The 16,174-nt window shown below is 38.2% G+C and overlaps 1 long non-coding RNA gene across 1 annotated transcript in view; it reads left to right on the top strand.

Annotated features, from left to right (window-relative positions):
- Positions 1 to 7,566: 7,566 nt before the first annotated feature.
- Positions 7,567 to 16,174, top strand: part of LOC104959374 (uncharacterized) — a 45,580-nt gene continuing 36,972 nt past the window's right edge. Inside the window, exon 1 of the long non-coding RNA XR_799854.1 lies at positions 7,567 to 7,756. This is a non-coding gene — a long non-coding RNA (uncharacterized lncRNA). The remainder of the gene's footprint in view (positions 7,757 to 16,174) is intronic.

Consider the following 16,174-nt stretch of genomic DNA (forward strand, 5'->3'; position numbering starts at 1 on the left):
GAAAGATATCTGGATTAAAAGGTTGCTTTTTCTTTGCACAGCTTGAAAGAAAGGCGAAATGAATGGGCTGTGATTTTAGCAGAGGTTGAGGTCAATAATTTGTACGGCCCTCGTAGGATTTTGTAAACATTGAAATGGCCCTTGAGGAAAAAGGTTCCCCACCCCTGCTTTAAACAAAGTCTCCTCCATGTTAAAATACATGTTCATACTCACCCTGAACCCCTTTGACTTTCAGCTCACATGGACCATCATGCCTTTGAAGGAGGACGATCAAGACATTGAACGAATGTAACGCACTTTTTTTATTTTCACCTGAACTCTGTACCTGCCTTAGTGTAAAGGCACTGTCCACAACCTAATCAAGGGTATTATTTTGCATTCAACAAGGAAATAGTTATCAATATATTTTTATAACTTTTAATGACTGATGCCTTGTTTCATGTTGATCCTAACATCTGAACTCTTTAGAGACTGTTTATCCAGCGTAATAACTTGTTAGTTCATTCTGATTTCCTCCTTAACTGCACTGTCATGGTCCTGTTCTCTGCACGGCATATAGACCTCACAGTTCATCCCTGGTGTAGAGTGGTGCAGGAATGAGTCCTCAAACCAGGAAATGGGTCAGCAGTTTCCCACTTCCAGTGCCCTTAGTCTCTAAATACACTTTTAGCCACCTTTAGCTTAGCGGTGGTGATGCGCCGCCTGTCTGTGGCTAGGCTAACGTTAGCTTTTTATTTCTGCTGATTGCATTTACGCTTTAAATTAATTAATGTTATTTTAATATGTGGAGATTATCGTGCTGAAAATAACATGTACGTATCATAATCATGTTTGGCGAAGAAAAAAAAGCGTATTATTTGAAATTTTACGAGAAAATCCCATTGCTTTTAGTCGAGGAAGCCCTTCTGATGCTAACTTCAGTGCTAGCATACACACACACATCATTGCTGCACCACTCTATAGAAGTAGGAGATACATACTTAGTCTTTTTACAATATTTTAAAGTATATTTTTACCAGATGAGCATGGCTCTACATAATGAGTTGTATCTGTTTATTACATAAGACATCTCAGTTCATATCATATTTAGTTAAATCAACAAATGTAAGTAGTTTGTATCTTAATAGTGTTTCATCGAGTTTGTCCCCATTTGATTGTTTGAAACTTTCATACATCAAATTTTAAAATCAGGGTAACTCTTGGAAGTATTGCACATGACTACCTATTCCAATCCCAGTGCCCCTCAGTTACTAAGCCTTCACAGAGGATCAGAACACATCTTGATATCGCCCCCCGAAGAAACTCAGATTTATCTAAAGAGCAAAACCCATCCTGAAAGGTGCCTCTTTGAATGTCCTCAGGCACGCCACGTTTGACATTTCTTTCAATACACGTGTTGAAAAGTAGACCCTGCGCTCTCCTGAACGGGGTCACGGTGTGTTTAGCGAAAGAGATACTGCACATTTTTTAAGCTCAAATAGTGAAGCTTGTCTGTACTTGCTGAGAGAAATGCAGCATTGTTGTTCAAGTAACATGAAGTATCCTCATATTTAGCAGGATATGTACATTATGTTAAATTCTGTCTAAAATATGGTAAGTTTCAATAGTCATTGAGTCAACTGCTGCTTCAAAGAACCAGAAGAAACACTGTCCTCATGTATTTGATCGTGTTCATGTTAAGGAGCATCAAACTTATTTTTCTATCCGTTCCCTTCAATAACTCTTCTACTAGGGCAGGCTGCAGTGAACTGAATGCTTCTGCGGTCATTGTGTGTCTCACCACTCGTACTGTGTTGTCAAACTGTAGACTGGTCGATGCGTTAGTTGCTGTATAAGGGGACAGTATTTCCTTTGTAAACATGATTTTTGCAGTGACATGAGCAAAGTAAATAAAATTGAAATGAAAAACACAATTCATATTATGCCTGTTTCTTCTTTTAAAGTACTAACAACATGTGGACGTGAGTTAATGTCATATACAGTAAGAGCCTTAAATCACTGCTTATTGCCAGTGAAAAAAAAGAGAACAGAAATATTTAACATTTTTACTTTAAGGTCTTCAAACGACTTAACTATTATGAAATATAGTGGGCCAATCACATGGTAGGCTACAATAAAATGAACACATTTTGACTGAAACTGATTTAATATTTACTTTAAGGTCTTCAAAGGACTTAACTATTATGCTTATTTGGGTTTTCCCTTTCCTGTAGTGTGTTTGTCTGAAATGTAGTACAATAAGGCCACTTTACATTTTGAGATAAAGCCTGATGAGTCACATTAATGTTTAATATTTAAATATTAAATCAGTTTCAGTCAACATGTGTTAATTTGATTGTAGCCTACCGTATGATTGGTCCACTATATTTCTAGACCATGTCATCGATGAGTGCCAAAACGTTTTTTTTTAACTATAAAATATTGAATACTGATAAATATAAGGATATAATATTTATTTAAACGTTGTGTCCGACAGTGGAGCACAGTTTATTGCGTTCATCATTATATTTACATCTATGAGGGAGATACATATGAATATAGAATAATATGTGCCATTTTAGGGGGTTGATTCAAAGCAACAAAAAAAAGAACCCAACAGTTATTTTGTTATTTTCCAAAGTAGAATCTCTAAGTAAAGCCACAGCACTAATACAATATTTTGACCATTAACCCTCCTGTTGTCTTCGGGTCAAATCTGACCGATTTACTACTTTCATCAATCATAACCTTTTTTGTTTTACATTCGATTGCATTAAGGCTTTCTGATATCCTTCACAGTAGACATTTGAACATATAAAATGGCTGATCACCACTTTCATTGAATTTTGGATGATTTAGTCAACTTTGTAACACCCATGGTGTTCCCGGTCAAAAATGACCGCCATAAAGAAAAGGAATTAGTAACCATCCGGATCAGATAAAACACACACACACATACTCTAAATGTCCACCCCCCCTTATGTGCCCAATCGCCCCATGTGAATCACACCTGGCACTCACACACACATTAAAGTGTCTCTCTCCCATGTGGTTATAAAAGGCATCCACCTCCTCTCTGAGCTCACCGTGCCCACACCGAGCTGCACTTTATCAGACCCTTTTAATGGTTAAGAAACCAAAAGCACACTTATCATGGAACCAAATCCACGGTCAGACATAATAAGCATCCACAGGCCGGCCGTTCAGAAACATTTCTGTAATGTCTGAAGGGGAAAGAGCAGCTGATCCCCGCAGCAGAAAATCCTCTTGATCTTTAGAGAAACGCTCCTGTTGCTCTGTGATCTACTCTGACACCTGACCTTTGTGCTGCATTTCAAACGCAAATCCTATGTTACAAGTTAAGCTTCATTTGCAAGGACACTTGATTCTTGGGAATGTGTTTTATAAAGACAGTATCATGATGCTGTCAAACCAGAACAATTATACTTAAAATCTAGATATTGTCATAATTTATCACCCACATAATAAATGTGCAAATACAAAAACTAAATAAGTTTGTGACCTGTATTGCTATTTACTTTTGCAACTGCACAACTTTTCCACTTCAATTTAGCCAATATAAATAATGTACTGTACTGAGTATATTTTCATGTTCTTATTGAAAGGTTATTTATAATGATATTAACATTTAGAGATGATTTATTGAAAAGTAATGAACTTTAAAAACACGTTTCTGTATATAATAATGTTTCCTATAATAGTAACTGCAATTTTTTTTATTTCCTAGTTTTCTGGATATTGCTTTATTGATGTTTTGTGGTTTATTTTATATGACAAATAAAAAAAAGACATTGCACAACAACACGTACAACTGCAGAAACAAAGTGTCCTGTCCTTTAAGTCTGTCCTCCTTTCATGCTTTATTGGTCATTATGTGCACAGCTTCTCCCTTTCATTACAGTCTGAATGTTTCGCCCCCAGCAGCAGGGGAAAAACACAGAATGAAAGCCATCCTTCCCCCTTTGGAAATCAAGAGGAGCTCCTATTCAGATGCTTAATTACCTAATTAACAGAAAGCTAATTACTTTGTTGTGTGCACGCGTGTGTGTGGAGAGCCTGTTACGTAACTGATAGTGATCCTCAATTAATTTGTAACTACACTCCATCCAGTCAGGGCCTTAATCCACACAACACACCGACAAACAGGATAATACATTCAGAGGCAGACACACTGGCTGCTGGGCTCGTGGATCCAGTATTGACATGCAGATCGAGACACTGAAGAATTACAAAGATCATGTGTGAGAGTTTTTCTCATTAATTACATCAGACAATCATGTTTACAACCTTTTGAAAACTGCAGTAATCCTATAAAGACGGGCTCAGTATACAAATCACAGCAAAACTGCAAATCCTGTTAGCAGTATAATGGGAGTGATGTTATACCATCAGAGATTACATTTCAAGAAGCATGTCAACATGAATTCACTGCGGAGAAAAACACAATAAAACAACATGAGTTTCAACAAATGGACACATTATGTACAGACCTGCCACTCAAAGGATAGAGCCCTCTGATGAGCCCTAAGGGTAAAAGGAGCCCTCTGATTGGCCCGAAGGTTGAGAGGAGCTCTGTTTAGCCCTCTAAAAAGAGCCCTCTGTTTGGCCCTCTGAAATTAGCCATTTAATTGACTTAAATAATAGAGCAGTCTGATTGTTCCAAATGGTGAAACAAGCATTCTGATTGGCCGGTTGAAAGACCTCTGATAAGTCTTCTGATTGTTCCAAATGGTGATACAAGCATTCTGATTGGCCGATTGAAAGACCTCTGATAAGTCTTCTGATTGTTCCAAATGGTGAAACAAGCATTCTGATTGGCCGGTTGAAAGACCTCTTTTAGACTGGTTGAAACAAGCCCTCTGATAAGTCTTCTGATTGTTCCAAATGGTGAAACAAGCATTCTGATTGGCCGGTTGAAATACCTCTTTTAGACTGGTTGAAACAAGCCCTCTGATAAGTCTTCTGACTGGCCCAAAGGGTGAAATGAGCCCTCTCATTGGCCCAAAGGAAAGACCCCTCAGATTGCCCATTGGTTAAAAAGAGCCCTCTTTGGCTGGGTGAAACGAGCCATGTTATTCGCCGGTTGGAACGAGCCCTCTGATTGTTACTCTGAAACTTGCCCACTCTGAAACGATTCCTCACATTGGTCCAAAGGATGCTAAAAAAAGTTTCAGAGCATTCTTTTTTAAAATTTGAATCTAAATAGCTTTAAACACACATGTTATTCTACTCTGAAATGTATTAAAACTGTACAATAATGTTCACTTGTCCCGTGTCAGTGTTTATTATCTTATCCGTTTTATGTTAAGACTGATACATTAATGTTTGCTGATCTTTTAATGTTAGGGTTTGATTAGTTTGGGGTAGCCTATTTGCTGTTTTTAGCTTGTGAATGTTTCTGTATAATACATGAACTTTCTCCAATTTTAGATGCGTTGGTAACATATTTTGCAAATACACTTTTTGTTATATTCCATGGTATGTTCTTAACATCCCGATACAATGAATAAATTAAATGCTTTGACAATAAATACATTAAAAAATGTCATCTGTGGAAGCCGTGGCGCTGTAAAAAGCACGACCAATCATCTGAGCCAGCCCGGCTAAAGTAACTGGATGGCCTACCTGCCTGTCAGCCTTCCATCTGTGCACAAACTTATCTCGTGCCCTCATTGGTCATGTGCGCGTTCGTGTGTGTTGGAGGAGGGGCTCTGTAAGGAAGTCTGAAGGAAGTGGCAGATCTTTTCCGGTTGTGTATTTTCAAATTCTAGCGCACTCGAGCTGGTTTCTCCATTCTTACCTAACTTACCTTTATTAAGTGTTCCGGCCCCTTAAGCTTCAGAGAGCTCATCAGCTTGTATTTTAAACTGTTCTAAATAAATGAATTAAATGAATATAATAACAGGTCTCAGCTGAGATGTGTAGGCCAATAATTAATTCTCTATTTGTCCTCGAGGGAAATTAAGTTTCAGGACAGTTACTACATTTCAGAATTTAAAAAGAAATACAAAGAAATACATACAAATAAGATAGAATGTACTTTATTGATCTCAATTTGGGATGTTCTTTTTGTCACAGCATGTTAAAATGGCACACAATGTGAAAATAAAAAGAGTAGAAACAAAACAAACATACAATAGAAACATCTCAAATTAGAAAATACAAATAAATGTAAATAAAATATGAATATACATTTCAAGAATAAGAACATAATACAATAAAATAAAATATAAATTATATATACATATTCAAATAGGTTAAGTAAACATTTGCAATAAGAAGATACAAATACAATAAAATACAAATTATGCATTTGAGTAAAAATGTGCAATAATGCAATCAAATTGAAAATATATATAGACTATAGGCTAATACAAATGTGGACATTGTACTACACAAACACAAGTATGTAAAATGTGTATAAAACACATTATTTGGAACTATTTATGTTCCTGTGTGTGTGCACGGCCAGAGGGTGGCGCTCTCTACCCACAAACAGACTCTATGAGAGAGATCAGCAGCAGCACTACAGATGCAGCAATGATACATGGAATATCGTTTAAAGCGAAATGAGCTGTGCTCCTCAAGACCTTGACCAAGGACAAAAAAGGACTTAACATATTTTCTCTTGAGGTTAAATTAATGTTGCTTTACAATGAGTTGTTAACTGGACTGTTGGAGTGGCACGTGGTCATTCTCCTCTTCAGGGCCAAGTGACAGAGGTTTTTAATTACTGTCATAATGTTTTTCTGCACATCTTGTGACAGACATGCTGAGGAAAGACTATTTAGGAGTGCACACAACTTTTCAACCACAACAAAAATGTCAAGCAGTGATTCTGAATTACTTTGTTGCAAAAGATGCATGCCACCTTGAACATATTATGAAGAATTGGCCCACATGCCAAATGACAACATCATAAAACTGTCCTCTAGTTATACACACTGTCATTTAAAAAAACCATTATAGTTTAAAACTTCTCACATTTGAGATTTAAACATCTTTGGTAATTATCTCAAATAATGTCATGTTTCTGCAGTGAGGCGTTGGAACAGTTATGATGATCCTCAGATACAAAAAAAGAAGATCTTTTTGGAAATAATAATAAGTTCATTCTGCCTCAGATGTAATTAGTCAGCTTTAGACATTTTAGCTTTTCTGACAGCCCCCTCTCTCCTGTCACACTTTGAGCTAAAACTAATGCATATCATTACATTTCCCCATAGAAAGGAACCTACTAAGTGCTACTGAATTGTACTTGTGTGATGTTTCTTATGAAGGATCCGCGATGCAATGATCGTTGTTTACAGCAGGTGGATATGACGTCACGGACTTGGAACATCAAAACAACAACATCCAAATCCGCGATGCTTGCTTCTTTCTTTTTTTTCCTCCTTCTTTGCTCGGCGTGTTAAAAAAATCTAATATGAACATTAAGAAACAGAGGAGCTAGTGCCTTTTCTGTGCACGAGGCAGAGGGAAACGAGTCGGCGAGTGTGAAACTCCACATTTTGTTGATCTTCTTCGACGCCCTCGGTAAGATGATATCTCTTTTCTCCTTGTAGTTAAGTTAGTGAGTTAGTTAGTCCCCCCCTCCCTCCTCACCTCCGCCGCACCACCACCTCAGCCACCAACAGACCAGAGGCGGGCGGAGTGATATTGTTGGTGTTTACGGTTTGATTTGTTGCACGCGTTATCTCATACTGGCGAAACGGTACCCTGCCTGTTAGCTGCTGTAAAAAAAAAAGCCTTTCGGGTAAGTTTCACTATTATCCTATTGTTAACATTTGCTGTATCGTGTCTTTAGCTACCTGCTGATGCAAACGCACACACACGGAGTTTCGGTTTTTGCTACATTTGTTACAATAAAGTCATAAAGAAACACCTGTATTAATAGCATGTGGGCTGCCTGGTAGTGCTGTTTAGTGTAGTTTTTGGAGAGTTGTGTCCTATACTTTTTTTGGAAAGTTGCAACTTAGTTGAGGCTATGAAATCCCACCCCCCGAGGGAAAGGCACCTTCATAACCCTAGTTTGTTAAAAAAGTGATAATTACAACGCTACCTGTTAAAAGTTGTTAAGTTTGAACGGGGGAAAGGGAAGTTTGAGTGCCGTGATTTCTTTGGAGTTACACCAAAGAGGGAGCTTTCCCCCCACGTGTTAGCTGTCCTCCAAACTGCGAGAGACCGGAGGAAGCTTTACTACTGCCCGAGACAATAGTTTTAATATCTGTTATATAGTTGTATCTAACAGACTAAGTTTATTTCGCTGTTCGGCTTCAGCGGTGTGACAGGCTGGTGTTTCAGTGTGTGTGTGCAGTGTTACTTTAATAGCGGATATTCCACTTACAGTCAACTTGTCATCAGACTAATACAAAGGATTTAAATAATACATTATAACTGTGGTAACTTAAACTCAACATTAAGTAATTAACACGCTTTATTTAACTGTACTGCTATAAAAGTAAACTGTTTATTAGCCAGTCAAGTCACCCCCAGTGTGGGTTAAAGTTAATAGTTTTTATTAACTGTAAATAGGCTTTATTATCACTTCTGAAAAATACTAACTTTTTTGTCAAATCAACAATGATCTGTTATTGATATAGTGTGTTTGTAAAATTAACGTTATGTCATCCTAATTTATTGTCTAAAAGGAATGTACTTAGAAATATAATTAGCCTGTAGAAATACATTAAAAAGCACATAAACATAAATGTAACATATGTATATCTAATTTCTTTTTGATCAATTTTCTAAACAGGTGTATTTCAGACAATTAGAAATATAATGAATTTTACTCTGCTGCTTTCAAATGTATATACAGAATATAAACACAAATATTGTGTATTTAATCCATGTGGATTTGTTAGTTTGTAAAGACAGAATTGGACGGAAAACAGTTTTTTAAAGCAGATTATTTTCCATTTAGAGTAAACGTTACACACTCAAGAATTACCCTAATATTTCTTTTTACAGTTAAGTCTGCAGCTGGACTAGAACCATGTGAATTGTTTTACAAAAGGGAAACTGCAGCTTTAACAACTATTGCTGGCAGGGCTCCCCTCCTTCTTGGTCTTTGGATTAGTCATTGTCTGAGGGAAAAAAAACACTTTTTTGTAGGAGAAGTAAAGTAAACAGCCTCCAACAAGCGAACCTTGACAACCCAGATTAAGGAAAACATTGGAGATCAAACAGTGCTGCTGCTGGGCTGTTGTCATGAGCTGCCTGAGAGAGAGCTGCACACTATTTGAACAGGCGCCGGGGTTTGTGTGCTCACTTATGCAGAAATGGACCTTCGCAAACGCTGACCCAGGTTTTAAAACACAGGATGAACTTTCTTTGCAACTTTTTTCTCGGCCTGTTGTTAGACACAGCCGCTACATACTGACATTCTGCTGGGAAAACCAGTCCCCTCTCTCCCCTGTGTTTGCTTCTACTTTTCTGTGCTCCTTACTACGACTGAATACATTGAGTTGGCAGGGGGGCAAGTACAAAAAAAAAAAAATGCTTGAAATTTGAGGAAGAGCAGCTGTATGCATCGTAACAATGAAAGATCCTTGACGCACCAATCTGGGATTTTGTACTATTTGGAAAGCCCTTGTTTCTAGTTTTGCCACTTCAGGCTCTTCTTTCGTAGAGAGCCGAGGTTCAACTGGTAAGAAAGTAATCAGTCGCTCATGCATTCAGCACGAGGACTCCCATCCCTGAGTGGAGCGGCCCTCTCTTTCATCTGACGGCTCAGTATTTGTGAACACACATTGAAATACCCTGTGCAGTAAACTGACTGTGCACCCCTCGCTTGCAGCTGAACGATAAGGAGAGTTATTTTCAGTCCAGTGTGGGAATAAGGTCCTGCATTTTTGCTTCTTACTGTTTCTTGTTAAGATTTGATTTTTCCGGCTTCACCCCTCATTTGATTTCGCATACAAGACGCCCTCGAACCAGTTCAGCTTGAGACACTTTTTGCACAAAGCGAGACGGCAAGTGACAGATGAATAAAAGGGATTTTTCTGGTAAATGAATTTGTCATGTGAGTTTTGCATGTTTGATTCACACAGACAAAGGAAAAGATTACTCGCAATATGAATATGATTGCAGCACGCTGATTAGAGCTGCATTAAGTGATAACAAAAGGAAAGTAGAACATTATTTCCAGGGTTAAGGTGCGTGTGTCTCGAGCACCGGCTTGGCTTCTGGTCAGAGAGTGGACAGATGAGCTCCTCAGTCTCTATGGAGACAGTCAAATGCTCAGGACAACCATTAACCCATGCAGCCATTAATAACTATCTTCTAGTGTCATCTGTTCGTAGTGAAGGGACGGATGCTGACAACAAAGGTCCTCCTTGCTCATGCAACTACAATTAGTTTGCAAAAATGTGTTGACTGCTGGTGTTGTGTATCAGGAATACAGTACATCAATGGCAAACAGATTGTGTCAATTGTTGGAAAATATCTAAGTTTGGTTTGTGAGGATAGCTGCTGTTGGACTGGAAACATATTGTCCATTTAAGAAAATGTTATGGCATTTCAAAAATTGTCAAAGTCATGTCCGTTACGCACGATAAGTCAATAACGTCAAAATGATCTAATTTCATATTATTTTACGATCGTTAACGTAAAAACTACATTTCGTGTCCATATATTGAACGTCAAGTCAATAACGTAACGTTCTGTGAAGTAATTTCATACATGGTAAGATATGTTGTTAACGTAAAAATGATCCATGTTCATATATCGTACGATAAATCATAACGTAAAAGTTATCATGGTCATGTCCATATATTGAGGGCTAAGTTGTTCATGTTAAAATGAAAGCGGTCATGCCCATATATTCTACGATAAGTCAATATCGTTAAAAAATATCGAAGTCATTTCCAGTATGGTAAGATATGTTGCAAACGTAAAAATCCACGTCAGGTCCATGTACAGTATCGTACAATAAATCGTAACGTAAAAGTTATCATGGTCATTTTCATACATCGTAGAATAAATCAGTATTGAATAAATGATCGTGACCATACGCACGATAATTACGTATCGTAAAAGGATCATTATCATGTACCATAATTTGATAACTTAGGCCTAATAGAATTATCCTGCATATTTGGTTGTATCCATTGGTTTAAGTTTGTTTTAGAAGTGTTGTTATTTTGAAGTATTGGAACAGATGGATGAATAATTAAGGGAAGTTTGCTTTGCAGTGTGGTGAAACCCATTCAACTTTCTTTTACATCCCCTCACCCTTTTGTTACTTTCTTTAACCCCTTTCTATGCTACCAAATGCACACCATTCCCTGTTCCCGTATTGAGTAAGTACTACAGCCTTCTAGAAAGCAATACCTAACATCAGATCTTCTTTAATAGCACACAACACATGTCTGTTTTGGGACTGAAACAGGTAAGATACAAACATTTCCTGCAGACATCCAGGGCTCAGCCATATGCTCCAAACTGCGCTCAGCTGCCAGGCGAAACCTGAGCACCTGTTTCTATCAGCTGTCCACTCTCTATGTTTGTAAGTGTGTGTGTTTATGATGTGGCTCCCAGGACCTGATGGATGATGTGCTTTTACATTTAAGAGAATTTGATGAAAGTTTACATTGAGAGGTGGCTGTTATTACTCTTAAAGTGGATTGGTTTATTTTGCCGGGGGAGATGAGGTGTCAGTGATTCATCCTTTCTGTTTAAATCTTCACAATATTTACAAAAGTTCAAACAACTACAAATCCTCATTTACAAAAGATGTCCCTGTCTTTTTGGCCTAAAAGTGTACACAGAGGAAGTATTGAAGATCCTAATAATAGTAACTATAAAAAAATGTTGTCCGTCATTACAGTTTTCTATAAGAAATGTTGTCGTGGGAAGAGAAACTAATGCATATTTCAGTTTACGTTGGAATGAGGCTATTCCTGAGCAATTTTTTAAACGTGACCTTAATGGGATGTTTAATATAGACGCAATGACTTGTGAGAGTTTAGAACAGGGGTGTCAAACTCAATTTAATCGCTGTTCACATCAGCATTATGGCTGCACTCAAAGGGCCGGTTGTAACTTTAAGACTATATAAAAATACATATATATATATAAATATATAAAATAATGTATTATATTACATTATTGCCTCTGCATTGGATTATTATCAGATAGGGTAATAACTTAATAATTAACAACGTCTGAAAGCAGAAGTCTGGGGCAAATAATTGCAAGTCTCTTCTCTCAAGTGACATTTAAAAAAAAAAGTAGTAACATTCTAAGAAAAAAAGTCAAATTCTGAGAAAAAAGGCATATTTAGAAGAAAAAAAAGTCTAAAATGAGATGCATTGTGGGAGATGTAGTTTTTGGGCAACGTGCTTCTGTAAATCATCATGTAACCGTATAATAAACATATAATATTCTTTGCGAGCCCTTGAGGGCCACAGAAAATGAAGTCACGTGCCGGATTTGGCCCCCTGGCCTTGAGTTTGACACCCCTGGTTTAAAAGAAGCATCACTTCAGAGTTGTGTTTTATAACGTTTTTTTTTTTTTTTAGTGCTGTTGTTGCCAGAAATCACTTTTCATTCGGTTGGATAGTTTATGATCCTTCAGGTTTTTTTGGGTGAAAATTTGCTTTTTTTCGTACAGTTGTTGTGGCTTATTTATGGTTTAGTTGTGAGGGACCATATATTATGTTATCTATCTGTTTGTAACGGACTGCTGAGAGAAATGTAACAATCTTTACTCTGACCAAATTGCTCTAATATTAAGACTTATCCAAAAGGGGATGCTTGAAGCTGCACATTAAAAGCTTAAGATACTATGAAAGGCTAAATAAAGGTAGCTATTGTTTTCATAACCGAGTTACATGGTGATTATGGCATTTTATTGTTGGTCAATAAAATATCAGAAAATATTCATACATTTCTCCAAGTCTTGTTTTGTTAGTCCAAAGCCCCAACACATTCCCTTTGATATGAAATAAAAGCAGGAAATAGCCAAAGCCTTCTTACGACTGCAGCTCTTGTTAAATCAACATGAGAAAGAGAGCAGCAAAACTGAAACTGACTAATGTGGAGATGTCACATACCACCACTTAAACCCTGTTAACTGCAGCAGCAGCGTAATGCACAGTAAGGTTACGGTAGCACATCTTTAAGGGCCTCATCCTTGACTCCTTGGCTGTGTTTTCAGTTGGCAGTCGCAGCCCTAATAAGAAACACAACATGGCAGGGCCTGCTCTTCCATCATCATTGCCGGGTGGAAAAGTTGGTGCGCTTTGATCATGTCTTTTGGGCGCATCACTCCGGCTTAGCCTGCTGCTCGCTATGTGATAAGCCATCAGAGTACTCAGATCTAAGCCGGCAGCTCCGTGGGCTCGAGGAGAGACAGGAGAGAGTAATGGAGATGAGGAGAGAGCAGCAATGCAAATTTTGTTGACAGACTGTTTCTGCAGCTGTTCTCCTCGCCTTTGAATTCAACAATGTTACTGTCCCCTCTTCACTCGTCTGTGAAGAAAAAAGGCCATGTTTCTTTTTGAACTCGTCTTTGTGGTGCAGGGCTGTTTCCATGTTGTATATTTTGCCCCATTTGTCAACTTAAACACCTCCTGATAGAGTGGTGCAGGAATGAGTCCTAAAACTGGGAAATGAATTAGCACTTAGCATGTTTTTTTTGTTTCTTTTTAAAAGCCTGAATTAAGGTCTTTGGTTAACACAAGCTGAACAGTTTCTTCTTATGTTCTCCGACATGAATTACCCCCACTGATTTAATATTTGAAGCTTCCATGTGTCTCAACAATGGTGGTTGCTAAAGAGTGACTCAGTGAGATAACTAAACATCATCATACTGAACAATAGCTACCTTTAGCTTAGCGGTGGTGAGGTGAAGTCATGTGACCGTGATGTAGTTTGTTTGAAGTGTTACCTTATATATTTACGTACTATCGCACAGTGATTATCCTCCTCAATAAAACATTAAGGTATCATAAACATAAACGTTTATCTTTACAACGTTTGTAAGGTTCATTAACACAGCTGAAAACGCAACAAAATAAACTGTTGGAAACAGTTACTCTCAACATTCTGTTTCCATAGTAACACACACTGTTTAACGTTTACTATGTTAATGTTAAAGGTAAAACATCACAGAAAAACAAACATAAGTTCATTACTAGTCCACTTGAACCATTAAGACCTTAAAGTCTGCTACATACTGTATATGTGTTTACCACCATTTATTTTTCTGCTATATTCCAAAATCAAATAAAAAATATCCCATTGCTTTTTGTCACGTCACCCCTTGTGATGCTAACTTCCTGCTTGGCCTACCAAACCACGTCATCACTCACCACTATAGAGAGGCGAAGTCCCGCCCTTCTACTTCCGACCCATGGGACCTTATTTCGGAGAAATTATGTATTGAAGTCAATGGAGAGAGAAAGATTATCTTTCGATCCCGTTTGAATTGTGCCACGAATTACACATATGATGTTTGTCAATTTAAAAGATAATTTCCATGTCAAAAAAGTCACAGTTTGTCGTAAAACTGTTGAAATATAAGACTATGAAAAATACGCAACTAGAAAGACTACAAATCCCAGAGTCCCGGTCCCGCATGCTGGCTCTTACAGAACTGACTAACTCCCCTTGTGTGTATGTACAGCTCTCAACATGCCCAGACTTGGAGTGATTTTCACCTCTTTTAATACTTTTCGCCTCATTCTGAAAGAAAGAAGTGAAATGTGCCAACGTGACGGCCGTCTTGGTGTGTGGTGCGAGACGGGAGATGTAGTTCATTGAGCGGTTTCACACAAAAAAATGTGTTACTTCACAGTTTTACGACACATTTTAATTTTTTTGACTTGCAAAATTATCTTTTGAATTGACAAACATCATATGTGTAATTCGTGGCACAATTCAAACGGGATCAAAAGATAATCTTTTTCTCTCCATTGACTTCAATACATAATTTTTCCGAAATAAGGTCCCATGGAGCTCCCCCGGAAAGGGAGGGACTTCACCTCTCTATAGATGAGAGCACGTCACTGCTGGTGATACTAATGAGGTAGCGTCAATCATCAAAGTAAACATTTGTCATGTTAAAAGTCAAAGTAGTGACTGTAGATTAAAATATAAAACACTAATAAGCCAAGGAAATCCCATTTTGAGTGTTAGAAAAACTACTTTAAATGTTAGCCTGCTGCCTGACACTTGTCTACCGGCAGACTGAACAGACATCATTCCTCCGTAGCTTTTTAATTTAACCATAAATCAGATCATCTTGTTGATCAAAAACACATGATATTCAACATTTTTGGTTGTGAACGACGAAAAAACTCAGAATCTGTATTTTCCGCCAGTCAAATGAGAGCGAATGTTTTCACCCAAAAAGGAGTGGGGCCCTGACGCAGGGGGGAAGCACCCGGATGTGTTGCTCTCGTCTATTAGACACGTACAATAATTGCCTCAGAAACATTAGTATTTTACAAAGTGTTATGGTGAGATGTACCGCTGCAACTCCGCTTTGAAGTGCAATGCTCCAGCCTTCTTCGGCACGTGCTAAAAAACATCATTTCGGACCCCCCATTATGAAAGGGTGCTCCTAATTGACGGTTTGTTGCTTGTTTATTTGATATATATTTACCAAGCTGGGTGGTAATTGGGAAGCGGTAATTACCCAGGATGCAGTGCAGCAGCTGAGGTGCTAGCATGCTGATGAGTGTGGAGCACAGATGAAAGTATGCAGGTTACTGCTATCATCTTGGCACGCTGTTTAAATACTTGACGGCAGAGATGGCTAATTGGGCTCCGTGTCCCCTCATACAGCCTCATTGTTTACTGTGGTGATGTACAGCACCAGATCAAAAAGCCTGATACTTTTATCTTCTTTTTTTGTTATACCTGAGCAGTTAATAGCTACAATAAAAGGCCAGTGTGTGTAAGGGCCTGGAGGATTTGGAGTCCCTCCTGATGATGTAGTTCCTTCACTGATAATGGCCTTGTTAACTGAGATTCATTACCTCTTCATTCAGAGTCCCCCTGGATATTGAGCGAGAGTGTTCTCAAGCTGCCGGCTCTGCCACGTTGAAGTCACACTGATGTGGTTTTCGCGAGCTATTCGTGGAAGGTGGTGACGGTATCTTCCCCGACTCCTGATGATTCAGTTGACCTGAGACTTTGGAGGTGTGGGGTGGTGGTGGTG

This window comes from Notothenia coriiceps, unplaced genomic scaffold, assembly GCF_000735185.1.
Source record: "Notothenia coriiceps isolate Sejong01 unplaced genomic scaffold, NC01 NC01_scaffold00030214, whole genome shotgun sequence".
Taxonomy (NCBI): Eukaryota; Metazoa; Chordata; class Actinopteri; order Perciformes; family Nototheniidae; genus Notothenia; species Notothenia coriiceps.